Here is a 14070-nt window from a genome sequence, read left to right as displayed (position 1 = left end):
CAGGCCATTTTATCTGACCTGTCGATCTTGATCTATTAAATTATTAACGAGCCTATACAATTTATGCAAAGTGAAAACATTTATTATTATCTTTTTTTTATACCTTTATTTTTTAATTCTGTGACACCATGAAATGGTGGCAGGCATACAGTGACAAGAAACCAACCAGTCTGCAGTGTGGAAATAATCTGAATTTCGGAGAAAATATGGGTCAACAGAGCACGTGCAGAACGTAAACAATGACGTTACTTGATGACGTACTTGCCCAGTGAAGCGTCTCACTTTGCTAGCTTGTTGCTACCGCAGTGTTAGCTGCTCTGTTTCTACAATATCCGGCTGAAAAAAACGAGCATTCAGGCTGAAATTCAACCGCGATGTTCCGTCGGGACACATAGTGACTTAAACCAACGGTGAGTGAAATACATTTTTATCAATACTTGTTATTTGTTACGCTGTGAATAGAGAAAGTGCGCTAGCCGCTAGGCTAATTTATGCAGTGTTAAAGTGCCTAAGCTAATAATGGGTGACTAGCAAACGGTTTTGTCTGTTAAACTTGACTTAAACTTGTTATTATTGAACCGATTTACATACTTTTGTTAAATATTCTCACTGTTAATGTATGTTGTATGGTTGTTAGGAGAAGTTTGTCGTCAGGGCTTTAAGCTAGTAAGTCCTAAAGTTTAAGGAATAATATCATAGTTTGGGTCAAAGCTAACTTAACCTGTGTGCTGTTTTATGTAAGTTACTGGGGTCACTCTGGAGTAAACTTTACTACAGTTAACCAGTTACAATTATTTGCTAATTTTATGTGTTGTTTTAATTGAAGGTGGGCGATATGTCACTAAAATAATATCATGCTATTTAGTATTTCTGCAATAACAATATTCTTGATTATATGACAAAATACTGGAAAATATGTTATTATTAATTTCAACAACATACAATTGCAACAAAATAAGTATTATACATATCACCACAAATGTAACAGCAGAGTAAGTTTCAAATTCTGGATCAAATAGATGTAGTACAACAAAAAAAGTAAGTGGCCAATTACACATCTAAACAGATGCCAAATATAAAAAAAGTGTCCTTGAATTGATAATTAGTAAATGTGTATATAAAGTCAAAATATTGCCAATATTGTGATATGAATTTTTCTTATCAAATTAAAAAATATGCCAGTATTATCATGACCGCTATGATATGGCACTCATAGTTTTTATCCTTTATGTCCAAAAGTAAGAAAAAAAAAATAGGTGGCAGCTTCTTCTCTAACTGTTCTATGGGGACATGGTATTGTTTCATGTTGATCACAACAATTTTAATCAAATTAAAATCATATTTTAGCTGACTTTGTAATATTAGCAAATACTGTGTCCTTGTCCCGGGAATCGATATAATGTATCGTTATGAATTTGTGATTTACACTTCAGCCTGGATTTCCACCTCTGTGTAACCAGGGTGCCTGCTCTATAGATGCCTCTCACAAACAGAACTTTATTTGCTCTCTCAATGCAGACTAGCTATTTTTTTCCAACACCAGAAATATGCAGAGTATGTTATGGATGAGGAAACAGTTTGCACAGTTTTGGCTGACTCTGATATTCGCTTGTTTTCATTTGAGTCACAGTATATTGTCGAAGAAATACAGTGGATGTAGGCAGAGGCTGCAGCTGCGTTAGCCGTGTGAGAAAATAAGGGTGGCAGAGATCTTCCAGAACCTGAGCTATTGAGAGCCCTCTGATGCCAACAGAAACAGATTCATCCTGCTGCAGTGAATTTCAGTGTGGTTAGTTTTTATTAGATGCTGTTGCTGATGCCAACCATGTGTGTGTTATTTTGTATGAAAGTTTTACTCCTCTCTTGGACAGGCGTGTGCTTGGAGACCATCTTCAAGATGCTGACAATAAACTGCAAAAGACAACCAAGACCAAGTAAGTGAGTATTTTATCACCAAACACTATGTTTTGACCAACAAAGTCATAGCTGCAGTGTTAGGGTGGTGATACACTGGTTAGGGCTGCTTCCTGAAAGTCTGAGATTTGAATCATCAGTCGGAGACCCCCAAATCAACTGGAATTGCTTGAAGTCGAGCACTTGTTTTTTTGGGTTTGTTTTTTTTTTGATAGTCTGTGCTGTGCATCTCCACAAGCGGGAGAATTCGTATTTGAGAATTTCTCGGTCAATATAGCACACATTGAGGAATTTATTTCTTTAGTTGACCGCATTTACCATCAAAACTGATTGGACATCCACAAAAAAGTGTCAAATTGATTGTGAGGGGCTTATAACAAAACCTGATGTGTACTGTTTATGTTTTTGGTTGCCCAAGGTCAGTGTGTTTGTCTCTCTGTCTGCAAACTCCCAACAACCCACCCACCCGCCCTCCACCCAGCCTGCGGCAGAGTTGGGGTGGCTGACGAAGGGATGTTTGTCTCTGTGGTGGTGAAGGTCAGCTCTCCCTGGTGTGTGTTGTTGCTCAGTTGGTGTACCGCAGACTTACTGAAGGTGTTTCAGAGACAAAAGAGTGGCTGAGAGCTTTGTGTGTGTGTTGTCATTTACTGGCACACATGTGTATGCTTACGTACACGCAGATCTATTCACATATGGTTGTGTTTGTTTGTGAATGTAGAGTTTATGAGAGGAAGTTTTTATTTCACACACATGCTTATATATCATGTTTGTTTAGTTTTTTATGCATTCAAAGATCTGCTGACTTGATTTATGCAATTATTTTAGGATTTAGAGTGTACAGTAGTGCACTGGTGGTAGTGTGTTGTGTATGAGCTCGAGTGTGTGAGTGTACAGTATGTGTTAGTGTGTCCTGTGAATGCATTGACATTTACCTTTGCCATCACATCATCAAACACCTCCCAAGGTCTTTTTTATCAGTTCCCACTGCGCTCCATGAAACAAAGTACAGAACCAGTGTCCTCAGCTTGGGAAAATCCCACCACAGCAGCATTGTCTGTGTATCTTACTGACAATTCATGGCTCCATTACTATGGAGATAAACAAAATGACATTCACTGAGTTCATCAGAGATGAAGATCAACCTGGGGAGCTCTGCTGTTGTTACTTTGCAATGTTTAACTGCATACATTGTTGATTCTGACGTGCCAAATTTACAACAATAAAATTCCCCCACATATGCATTACCCCATCATTATTATTTTCATTTTTTTGTTGTTGATAATCTTTATGATTACTTTGTTTACTTAAACTATTAATACTCCTGTTTGTACCATTCGACTGGTCATCAGTCACTTAAATGTGTTGTCTTCCATCATTATGATCGTTGTCAATGAGCTGTCATCTGCTTGCGGCTTGGTTGATGTGATAATTCTTCCGCTGTGCAGAGGATTGTGGTTCAGAAGAGCCTGAAAAGCATGCTAGCTTGCATATTGCAAAATTGGACCAGATGTAGTAGAAGATCCTGGTATTTTTTGCCTACTGCATTTGGCATACTATGTAATGTGACATCCTAAATCTTTGTTGCCATACTGTATAGTATGGTAGTATGAGTACTGGAACATACAGTTTGTCTATAGCTGGCTGTAACAAAAGTGATCTCTCTTTTAGGATCACTGTTTGGTTTTACTATAAAATGATTGTATGGCTGAGTCTTTGAGGCTTAGCTACTAACACTAACTCACAGCTGCTTCTTGCAAAAAAAGCACTGCACACTACCTGCCTGGTACCGGATGACAGATGGAAAGAGTTAACATGTGGCTGGTGAACATGGACAATTATTAGCAGTGGCCAGAGACCCAGATATTTTTCTCAGGAGTTAGCAGAGACCAAATTAAAGTGCTTTTAATCACACAACCTCATAACCCCATGATATGCTGTTGCTGTGAGCATGTTTTGATGTTTTCATGCCTGTATTGGAAAAAATAAATCTATCAATTTAGCTTTAAGCATCACTATAATGTTGCTATGATTGCTGTAATCAAATGAAAGCGTTTGTGATTGAATGACAGTTATGCCAATTTCAACAGCAGAAGTAGTCTTCAGTATTTTCTGTTAATTACTTTTTGCTGTAAAGTTTCAAAGTTTAAAAAATGTGCAAGGAAATCTGATTATTTTGTGTAATTAAATGTATTTGAGACCTATGCATGCTCATCTTGCTATTGCTCCTTTTATTTACATGAATTATGCAAATGGATAAAAACAAATTCTGAATTAAAATGTAAGGTTACACTTGGAAAAAGAGAGAAGTGCAGAGTTTATATTCTATCTTTAAAGCTGTCCATCCTGTCTTGTCCTCTGACTCTTTGTCCGTCTGTCTCATCCGACTAGCACAGTGCAGGTGAGGAGAAGCTTCCTCTCTAAAGAGCCCCAGGCAGACCTGCCTCGCCCAGAGTCAGACCAGAGCGAGCCCACGGCCAGATGCACACATAGTGGAAAAAAAAGGGAGTGATCCTCGGACTGGAAATGTGAGGTGAGACAGAGAAATCTAATCTGAGAAAAATCAGGAGAATGGCTGTGAACCTGTGGTCTTGAATGCTGGAGTTTGTGAATTAGGTTTCTATAACTTTTGGGGGAGGGACAGACTTTTAATCAGACCCTTGGCAGCACATGACATACTTCATAGCAAATTCATAGTTTCCACAAGGGTCTGCTTGATGTAAATATCGTCATCTACCCATGTCCACGTGAGTCTCCATAGACCCCTTTGCGGAGGGCTGTGTGCAGTCCATTTTTTGTGTTTGTACTGTAGGCATAGCAGGCGTACTAAATGCGCATGCTCCGATCTCTTGTTTAGAACTTCATTCCAGTCCAAAACTCTTCTGTCAAGCCAACAGCGGCTGCTGGCACACAGCAAAGTTAGTTTTTAGTTAGATAGATGATTTATCAATCCTACCACCCACAACCACAGCTGTACTAAGTTATAAAATACTAAAAATAATAAACTCTAAAAAATATCCAATAATAATAAATACTATGTAGTTTTATTTCAGTGTGCAAATGTGCAGTAGTTAAAATCAATGGTCATTTAAGTGCATTAGAAAGTCTAATGGCAGCAGGCAGGAAATTCCATCTGTTGCGTTCAGTCCTGCGTCTTGTTGGGATCAACCTGTGGCTGAAGGTGCTCTGCTGGAACACCTGCAGGATGTGGAGGGGACTGGTGAGATTGTTTATGATGCTCTTTAGTAAAGTTAGATATTCAACTGGACCCAGCAGTGTCTTTTTAGTTTCGTTTTCACCTGATGCAGACTGTTATTTGTACTATGATTGGAAGTGCATGTGTGTCTGCACGGCCACAGACATTTAATGCAGAAAGTGTGTCCAAGCCTTTAGACTTACTGATAGTTTAAAGTGTTTCACATATGGGTTAGCTTGTGTGTATGTGATTTTGTATCGTATGTCATATATATGTGTGGCTCAGACGTAGATCAGGTCATCTTCTAATCGAAAGATCAGCGATCAGGCAAGATCAGGCAGCATGTTGCAGTATCCTTGGGCACGATACTGAACCTGATGCTGCGTCATCGGAGTATGAGTGCTTGTGAATGGTTACTGAGTAGCAGGTGGCACCGTGTCTGGTAGCCTTGGCCACCAGTGTGTGAATGTGTGCATGAATGGGTGAATCTGACATGTAGTATGAAACAGCTTGAGTGTCAAAAGACTAGAAAACCAATATACAAGTGCATTCCTGTTACCATTTACCATAGTTTATAAATCAAGATTGCCACTGTGGTCCTGGTTTAAAGGACATTTAATTTCATTCCATGATGTAGTGGAAATGGTTTGTTGATTTGAAAATTAGTTGTTTTGTTTTGTTTTCTAAAAAATAAGCACTACTGCAAATTGCTGATTTATTTAGCAAATGTTGTAAAGTTATTATCTCTGAGGGTTTTTTTTTTTAACATACACTGCAAATTCTAGAAATTACACAACTAGAGGAAACCATATTTTCATACAACTTATGTGGGCATCTGTGGGTGGTGTTTTTATTCAGGTTTATTTAGCAGTAAAAACAAAGAGCAATAGTAAATAAAATCCAGGACATAAAATGACTCCAGTCCTCTGTGGCGATTGCGTGCTTGCATAAATGTAAACACAAAAAATTACTGTGTCTCTGCTCTCATCGTCACCCTGCACACAAACACACACAAATCCCCCCTCCCTGGTTACAGAGATGATCCAAGCAGAGAGTTTTCATGCCAGAGGAAACACTAGCCTTCACCAGCTGGCCACCCCACCACCAATCAGGTCATCTGCCTCTTCACACACACAGGCACACACTTGTATGTAAATCTATGCGTTGCAAACACACATACTCTTGCTCATAACTCCAGGCCCATGCATGAACATACAGTAAGTAGACATACACATATGAACGGTATACAACACTGCAAACACTTTGTATACACATATGCAGTGTACGTATATACCCACACACCTGCACTGACCTGTGTGGACACACTCACATCAGGATAATGTGTTTTTTGAGCAGCTGTGGCGAAATAAGTATAGTTCTGTAGTGCGCTCTCTCTGTCTCTCTGGGAGTCTAAAGGCCACCAGGGACCTCAGTGTGGCTAAATGGCTGCTAGTAACAGCTACCACACTGTCAGCATGCAAACCTTAGGGACCTCATTATTTATAATAACACTGCATTGTAAATATATGAGGTATAAATAGAGACTTAGTCCTTGTTTGGTTTCTCCACCCTGGTTCTGAAAAATTGAATGCAATAAAAAAGGCAGCTCTGGAGGTTTCGATGAAGCAGCAATTTAACAATTTTCAGCTTTAACGCCATTATAGAAACTGATGCAAAAGAGTAATGTTAAAAGAGGAATGCACTGTTAAACTATAAAAACAGCAATTGAGGATGCTTCGTCTTTTTTTTTTGTAAAGGAACAGTGTGTGACATTAAGGGGGATTTGGTGGCATCTAGTGGTGAGGATTGCAGATTGCAACCTGCTGAAACGTCTGGTTAGAATTCCTTCAGTGCTCATTTTTGTGAGGTGTTTGCCTTTAGCCCAATTATCTGCAGAGGTCTCTTTCTCTCCAAAACAAACAAACAAGGTTATTGAAACCAGTGAAAACACTCAATAAAGCAGTTTGATGTTAAAAATCCGTGTTTCTCTGACACTGTTTGACATGTTAGAGACAGGCCATAGCCCAGCACCTGCTACTGTGTGCTCACCTTTTTCTCTGATAATTTAAGATTCAGACGTTCAGGAGGTTTTAACCAGGAGCCAGATTATCGACAGAGGTCTCTTCCTCTCCAAAACAAATGGACCTGGTGATTTAAACTGGTAAACACATAGAATGAAGCAGTTTTATGTTAAAATATAATTTTTGTCCAGCTGCGCTCATCGCGGAGGTGCTGCTAACTCTAGTGGTCGATGCAAGAACTCAAATGGCCCTCTCTAGAGCCAATGTTTTGTTTATCTGTTCTGGGACCATTGCAGAAACATGGTAGTGAAATATGTCGATCTCCTTGGATGATGGCCTTCTCCTCATGTAAACGACTCATTCTAAGGTAACAAAAGCACAACAATTCTTATTTTCAGGTGATTATACACTAAAGGAAACATACTTGTAATGTTATATTCCATTTCTGCAAATATATCCCCCTAACGCCTAAACACTGGACCTTTAAATCTCTCTGGCAATTATGTTGTTTTGTGGTTTGTTGTTCTTCTTGTGGATAATGGGAAAAACATAAATGAAGCCGGTTCAGCATCCAAATTATTAATGGTGAATGTCAGGTTTTAGCCGTAATAATCAAAAAGCGAGACCCACCATTTGGCACTAACATTTCCCCATAGTATACTAAAAAGAAAGAGTCTGTAGGAATAGAGAAGAGTGGGAACATATAATTCACAACATGAGTTGAACAAAAAGCAATGTGTTTTTGCTGCTGACCATGAAGGCACTCCTCTTTTCCTCCGCCTGTTTCTGTCTGCCCCTCCAATGTTGTACTTCAGATTTAGAATTACTTAAAATGCCAAATACAATAAAAATACAGGACTGTGTCTCAGTGACACAGTTCCTCAGACAAACCTCACATACTGTATGAAGTTTCACTTTGGTGAACTGCACCATAAATTTCACTGACCGCTTTTCTCTTCATCCTGAAACACTGTTTTGACTATGCAAAACAATGGGTGAAATTCAAGCACCACATAAGTCACATAAAACCAAAGAGCTGGTTTCGCGGCATTGCTTTTCTCTCTGTTTTGGTTCCAAGTCTGACCAGAGTTCTGGGTCTGATTTCAATCTCCAGATACTATTGCAGTGGCCTGGGCTTTCAGTTTCAGGGGGGAAAAAAACTAAATACAGTACAAAAAAACATTGCAACACGTAATCAGATATGCCATATGACATTTTCCTCCCCCAAACTCAAAGTGCACTCGCTTTCTCTCTCACACACACCGCATGCACATAGATGCAGACACAAAGTATGCTTCAGTAGTTTCACAAAAAGTGCACACACACACACACAGATATGTCCGTGCACAACACAACACACACTGTCCGCCTGCAGAAAGTCAGAGCCTTTTTCCGCAGACAATCCTTCACTGTTTCCTCCAGTCTCCTAATTGGCTTTACTCGGACCCAGCCCACAGACCTGAGTCAGAAACAATTAAAAACTCCATTTATATTCCTGCAGCGAGCACATGGGCTCCCACGGCGTGCGACTACACACATCAGCCCTCATCATCTGTGTGTGATTTTAAACTTCGGGGCCGTTTTCCATATTTATTTGAACATGGCCCGACTTGAAAGCCTCGCGGACCGAGCGGCGAAAAGTGCTTTTTGATCACACAAATAATCTGCAGCTCGTCCAGCGTTGCCTTTTAAATAAATATCTGATTCAGAAAATATTAGCTTTCCGAGCAGCCTGTTTATTGTTTGAGTTTTCTGAGGCCTAAATTGACTAGGAAAACACTTTTACTTTCACATCGGCATCAGTGATTCAAAAGCCCGGGATTTCAAAAGGGGGCCTGACAGAGGTAATAACCACGTTTGACAAATAAACAATCCCCTTCGTCTCCATCCTCCTGAATTGGCCGAAACCTGCACAGGACTGGAGCTTTCCAGACAGGTAATTACCTTTTGCCCTAACAGCCATTTCTAGACCGTACCACAAATGTATAAATGACCACATACCGAGGAAAGAAAAAGAAGGAACTTAGCGAATCTCTGTTTTACCCGTGTAACCAAATCCAGCACATGGACACAGATTTTTATCAGAGTCCATTTGGCTTTTATTTGTGGTGTGGGCAGCAGCGGACCGATTTAATGACAGGAGTGGATCTAAAATAGGATGTGGCATCATTTGAATCAGAGATTTAAGATTAAGCTGTCAGCATCGCGGCAGTGACGACAATCAGAGTCTCTGGTGTACCTTCTGGGTCCAGTGTTGTCACTTTGTAAAATGCAACTTGATGCACTGGCGGATTAAAGTGCTCATGCTGTTGGAAAACAAGGAAGTGATACCCGAACATACCGCATTTCAGAATTATCATCACCATCATTGTTTTAGAGGACATACACTTGATGACAATATTACTTGCACTGAACTACTCTTACTGCACTTGTTAGACCTTTTTTCTCTGACTGAATGCAATTCCTCTTGAAGATGTTACTTAATGTTACTTTAATAAGACTTTTTCATTAAATAAGAAAGAACCAACAGTACAGCTATGTCATTTGTTGTTCAAAAGGATTAGAATCACATGGACGGGGTGCAAAGGCAAGATGAAAATATCAAATGAGCAGTGTTCCCTCGGTCATGGAAAACCTGCAAAAGTCATGGAATTTCACAATCAGGTTTTCCTGGCCTGGAAAAGTCATGGAATTAGGAAAAATCACATATTTTGGAAAAGTCATGGGAAAAAAGGCCAATTGATATAAAAAAAGACTTTAATTAAAGGACCTAGAAATGCTCAGATGAGAGAAGTGGAATTTTTTTCTTTTTTTTTTATGTTGCATTATAAAAACACAAATGATTAATAACATCTATTTAAAAAATAATAATTTACCAAATCACTCTTGTTAAACTTTTATTAAGGCAATGAAATCCCACACGCAGGGTGAGAAAATCACCAAGAAAACCTGCAACAAAAACTTTCCAGTTCTATTCTATTCGATTTTTCAAAAAATGACAAAATTTCCTTAACCCCAAGTTACAAAAATGTTGGTTCATGTTTTTATTGGTCTTAAATTTGATGCCGAGTGGCATTAACAAAACATAAAGAAAAAAAGGGCATTATTGGTCCTGGAAAAGTCATGAAAAAGTTTTGAAAATGTGTTAATGAAAATGAGTGGGAACCCTGAATGAAGACACAATAGAGAAAGTAAAGAAATCAACACGGACAGAGATAAAACAAAGTTGGCATGAGTGTGTCGGTCTGTAATATATGAGGTGTTTGTGAAGATGAGCCTTGCGTGCCAGCGGCCGCAGCAGGTGCAGTGCGTCTCTGGAGTGCTGTGTCCTAGTATGTGTCGGGTGGGTGGTATCTTTCCCTCTCATCATCTCAGCTTTCTCCACCTCTCCTCCCTGTCGATATAAATAAAAACCGACAACTCACCACAAAGCAACAGGAGTCCGCTCGAGCAAAGCAGACACATTTTGGGTGACAGTGAGGGACTTATGGGTGTCGGTTTGAGATTTTCTGTGGTTATATGAGGACACTTGAACACAGCATGATCGAATCATTTTGATTGGACAATTTTAACTGATAACTGTAGTTGGGTGGAGTTTGTAATGCGAGAGAACGCACTGTGAACATTAATTTAAAGTATCTACTTGGTATACTCATATATATGATCATTTTTTGATTCATTTCTAGTGAATTACAAATTTATATAAAAAAAAAACTATGAAATATTTCACATTTATGCTTTTCTATACAGTGGTTCAGTAACTAGTTTAACAAGTCTTTATACCAAAACACAACATAGGATGTTTGTGGAGCATTGTTAGTGTGCAGTCAAGATAAGACAACTTAAATTCAGGACTTAGTATAGCTTTGGTAAAGATAATTTAATGCCTTTGAGTGGGGTCGAGGTTACCACTTTCAGTCCATTGTTGTTGTATTCTCAGTCTTGTGAAAAATTATGACTTTAACATAACATAACATAACATAACATAACATAACATAACATAACATAACATAACATAACATAACATAACATAACATAACATAACATAACATAACATAACATAACATAACATAACATAACATAACATAACATAACATAACATAAACATAAACAAGTTGTGCTATAAGCAGAAATGACAGGCTAAGTGTTGTCAGACATTTTAAAGCACTCTTAAGCACTTTTAAGCACTCACTACAAGTATTATTAGATCTTAAAGGCTTATACTTGCCAAGAGGTCAGTTAAGCAGGTCAGAAATCGGGCAAATAAGTTGCTGGCAGGAGCAACTCAGGTAATCAAAGCAGATTTCAGGTAGACGGGAATGGTAGTTCGCTGCCTTAAAATACAAGAATTGATTCCTTATTAGGAGCAACTGGGAAGGCAGGTGACTCAGTCAGGTGTTCAACAGAAGCGGTCAGCGGGCAGGTGAGGGAACTGAACAAAAAAATCAGAAAAATAATTGAAACATGGGTAAAAAGCTGAGGTTGGTCTTTGGCAGGTTGTTTGTAGTGAGTGTGTTGAGGAGAGCAGGAGGATTTGACAAGGCAAGACCCCGTAATGTCGCTATATCAGGATTTTACTAAACTATTTGACCAGGATCCTGTTTTGTGTTTCACAAATTTCTTAATAGAGCAGAACTGAATGGGAGCTTTTATTTTGTGTGTGTGAGTGGCAGATCAAAGGCCGTAAGTCCAGCCTTGTGTTTTGTACTTTGAGTACTTTGAGTTTCTGTGTCACAATAGCTACATTTCAACAAATCTACTTTACCAGAATTTTTGCTTCTTCTTTTGGTGTCTAGCATCTGTTTCTCTTTCTGTTTTTTCAAAGGCCTGTTAACCATTTCGAACCTGGATTGAGGTCAGTTTCACTGTGCTGCATTTAGATGACTTTCATAAGCTAATTAACCCTTTGAAACCAGAGCAAAGTGGTTTGATTTCTTTCAAAAACATGGGAAAAGGCGATGAGCAAAAAAAAAGTCCCACAAATTGCAAGACATTAGTAAAGGGTGACAAGAAAATGCACTGAAATTTAGTTTTAAAAAGGGGAATTTGGAACAAATCTAGGGAAAATGTTCAGAAAAGCTATATTTCTAACTATTTTCCTCATATTTCTAAATTATGCTACAACAAAAACACATTATATACATTTCCCCCCTGATTTTCAGCACTTTTCAGGTAATTTTCTTGTTTATTTTAGTTTTTAATCTTTTTTGTGCTTATTTTGTATTAGTATTTGTATTGTATTTTTATTTTCTTGTAACCTTTTAATTTCTTGCAAATTTTTGAGCCATTTGTCATAGTTAGTTGCTCGTTGCCTTCTCCCCATGTTTAAAAAAAAAAAAAAAAATCAAATAAGTTTGCCCCGAATTCAGAGGGTTAAGCTATTATTTGTGCATTTCTTCTCTCAGTCTCCATGATGGTGCCAGATGTGGCCACTAAGAAAACTTGTAAGAACTATTTTGTCCTTTTTGAACACTTGAAAGAGGAAGCAGTTTGTCTTACAAAACTTTAGATCACTGATTTCAATTAGCCGCAATGAGTAATGCATTTTTCTGCACGCTGAGAAATGATTCTTTCGAAAAGCTGGAGACATATTTTACTCGGCTCCACCCAGCACCACCCCAGCATCTCCACTTTGCCTGTGGGAGTCCTGTTATGAACTGTCGGAGACTCGCAAAATCCCCTTCCCTCCATCCCACATATCTCCCGCCATCTCCAGTCCTCCTGTCCACTCCTCTTCCAACCCCATGCCTTCTTTTGCCCTCCTCTTCCTCCCCCATCGCCCTCCTCCGTCTCCTCCAGTAATGGATTACATGTCTCCACTCAGCTTTTCCTGTCCTCGGTGAATCATGGGGCCGAAGCCAAGGGTGGACCTCAGGGGTGGGTGGGAACTCCAGCAAACCGAGGGGAAACTCCACATATTGGGTTACTGTGTTCATAGCTCCAGATATGATGTAGTGAGTGTGAGTGCGGCTGCATAGTGGGGCCTTTCAGTGTCCTGCACATCCATCGCCGCGGTGAAGTCAATGTGGAAATATGGGATGAATCTATGGCGAAAGCACGATGCTGCAGGGGCTCAGGAGGGAGATACACGCTGATACTATATATCTTTAACGTGAAAGGCTTATAAAATACGTTTGTGTGCATAACCTTTGCGAAGAATGACACCTCATTTTGCAGAGTACAAGTATCACTTTGACTGAGGCTTAAAGATCCATCATTATCAATTGCATTTTTTTGTCTATTCGACTCAAAAAGAAAGTTTTTATTTACAGCTGAAAATGTAACTTATACTATAAGAAATAGTGCTGTCTAAACATACTGTGTCTATAATTGTATACACTGTAAAATCTAAAATCTTTTTTGAAAAGAATTTATGTCAGTAAGTCTTAATTTATGTTTACTTTAAATCTAAGTTCTAAGTTTATTTAAAATGTAGTTACATGCACAAAATTGATTTGATTTGGATTTACTTCAAATGTGAAAAAGGAAATAGAGAAATTATTATACAAAAGCAGACAAAAAAGTAATATTTACAGAAAACAAAAAACATAAAGCAAAAGAAATGGTCAAACACATGATGACTTGGTTTACATGTTTGAAAGTGAGTGAGAAGTAAAAAAACAAGTTGACGAATTGGCAAGTTTAATTAAATCAATCTCAGTTTTAGCAGCTTCAGTAAACTGAGTTTACTGTGCTATATATCTGTATCTGCTGATTGCAAACTATTCAGTCTTATTTACATTTTCTTAAACTTGTTAACAAAACAGAACCTGCAGATCTCCTAACTTGGTAACAATTAAAAGAACAATTTTACTCGTCCTTTTAAGTTGCAACAAAACTAAGTAAATACAGCTACATTTTAACTTAATTTAACAATTAGATATGAAGCAAACACTACCCTTTTTTTAAGGCAGTCAGTTTTCCAAGATCATTTCAAGTGAG

At 38.5% G+C, this 14070-nt stretch overlaps 1 long non-coding RNA gene across 5 annotated transcripts in view; it reads left to right on the top strand.

Moving 5' to 3' along the window:
* Window positions 1-272: 272 nt before the first annotated feature.
* The window catches only part of LOC148187659 (uncharacterized), a 65981-nt gene continuing 52183 nt past the window's right edge, over window positions 273-14070 (top strand). For 3 of the 5 annotated variants that reach the window (XR_015778439.1, XR_015778443.1, XR_015778440.1), the window contains exons 1-3: window positions 276-410; window positions 1872-1938; window positions 4303-4444. This is a non-coding gene — a long non-coding RNA (uncharacterized LOC148187659). Of the gene's footprint in view, window positions 411-1630; window positions 1790-1871; window positions 1939-4302; window positions 4445-14070 lie in introns of all 5 variants that reach the window. The other 2 variants (XR_015778442.1, XR_015778441.1) reach the window with 2 other exon arrangements.

This window comes from Plectropomus leopardus, chromosome 13 (genome assembly GCF_026936395.1).
Source record: "Plectropomus leopardus strain MGB_pleo_1.0 chromosome 13, ASM2693639v1, whole genome shotgun sequence".
In the NCBI taxonomy this organism is placed as follows: Eukaryota; Metazoa; Chordata; class Actinopteri; order Perciformes; family Serranidae; genus Plectropomus; species Plectropomus leopardus.
The sequence above is the reverse complement of the archived record's forward strand: the minus strand, read 5'-3'. Positions and strand labels throughout refer to the sequence as shown.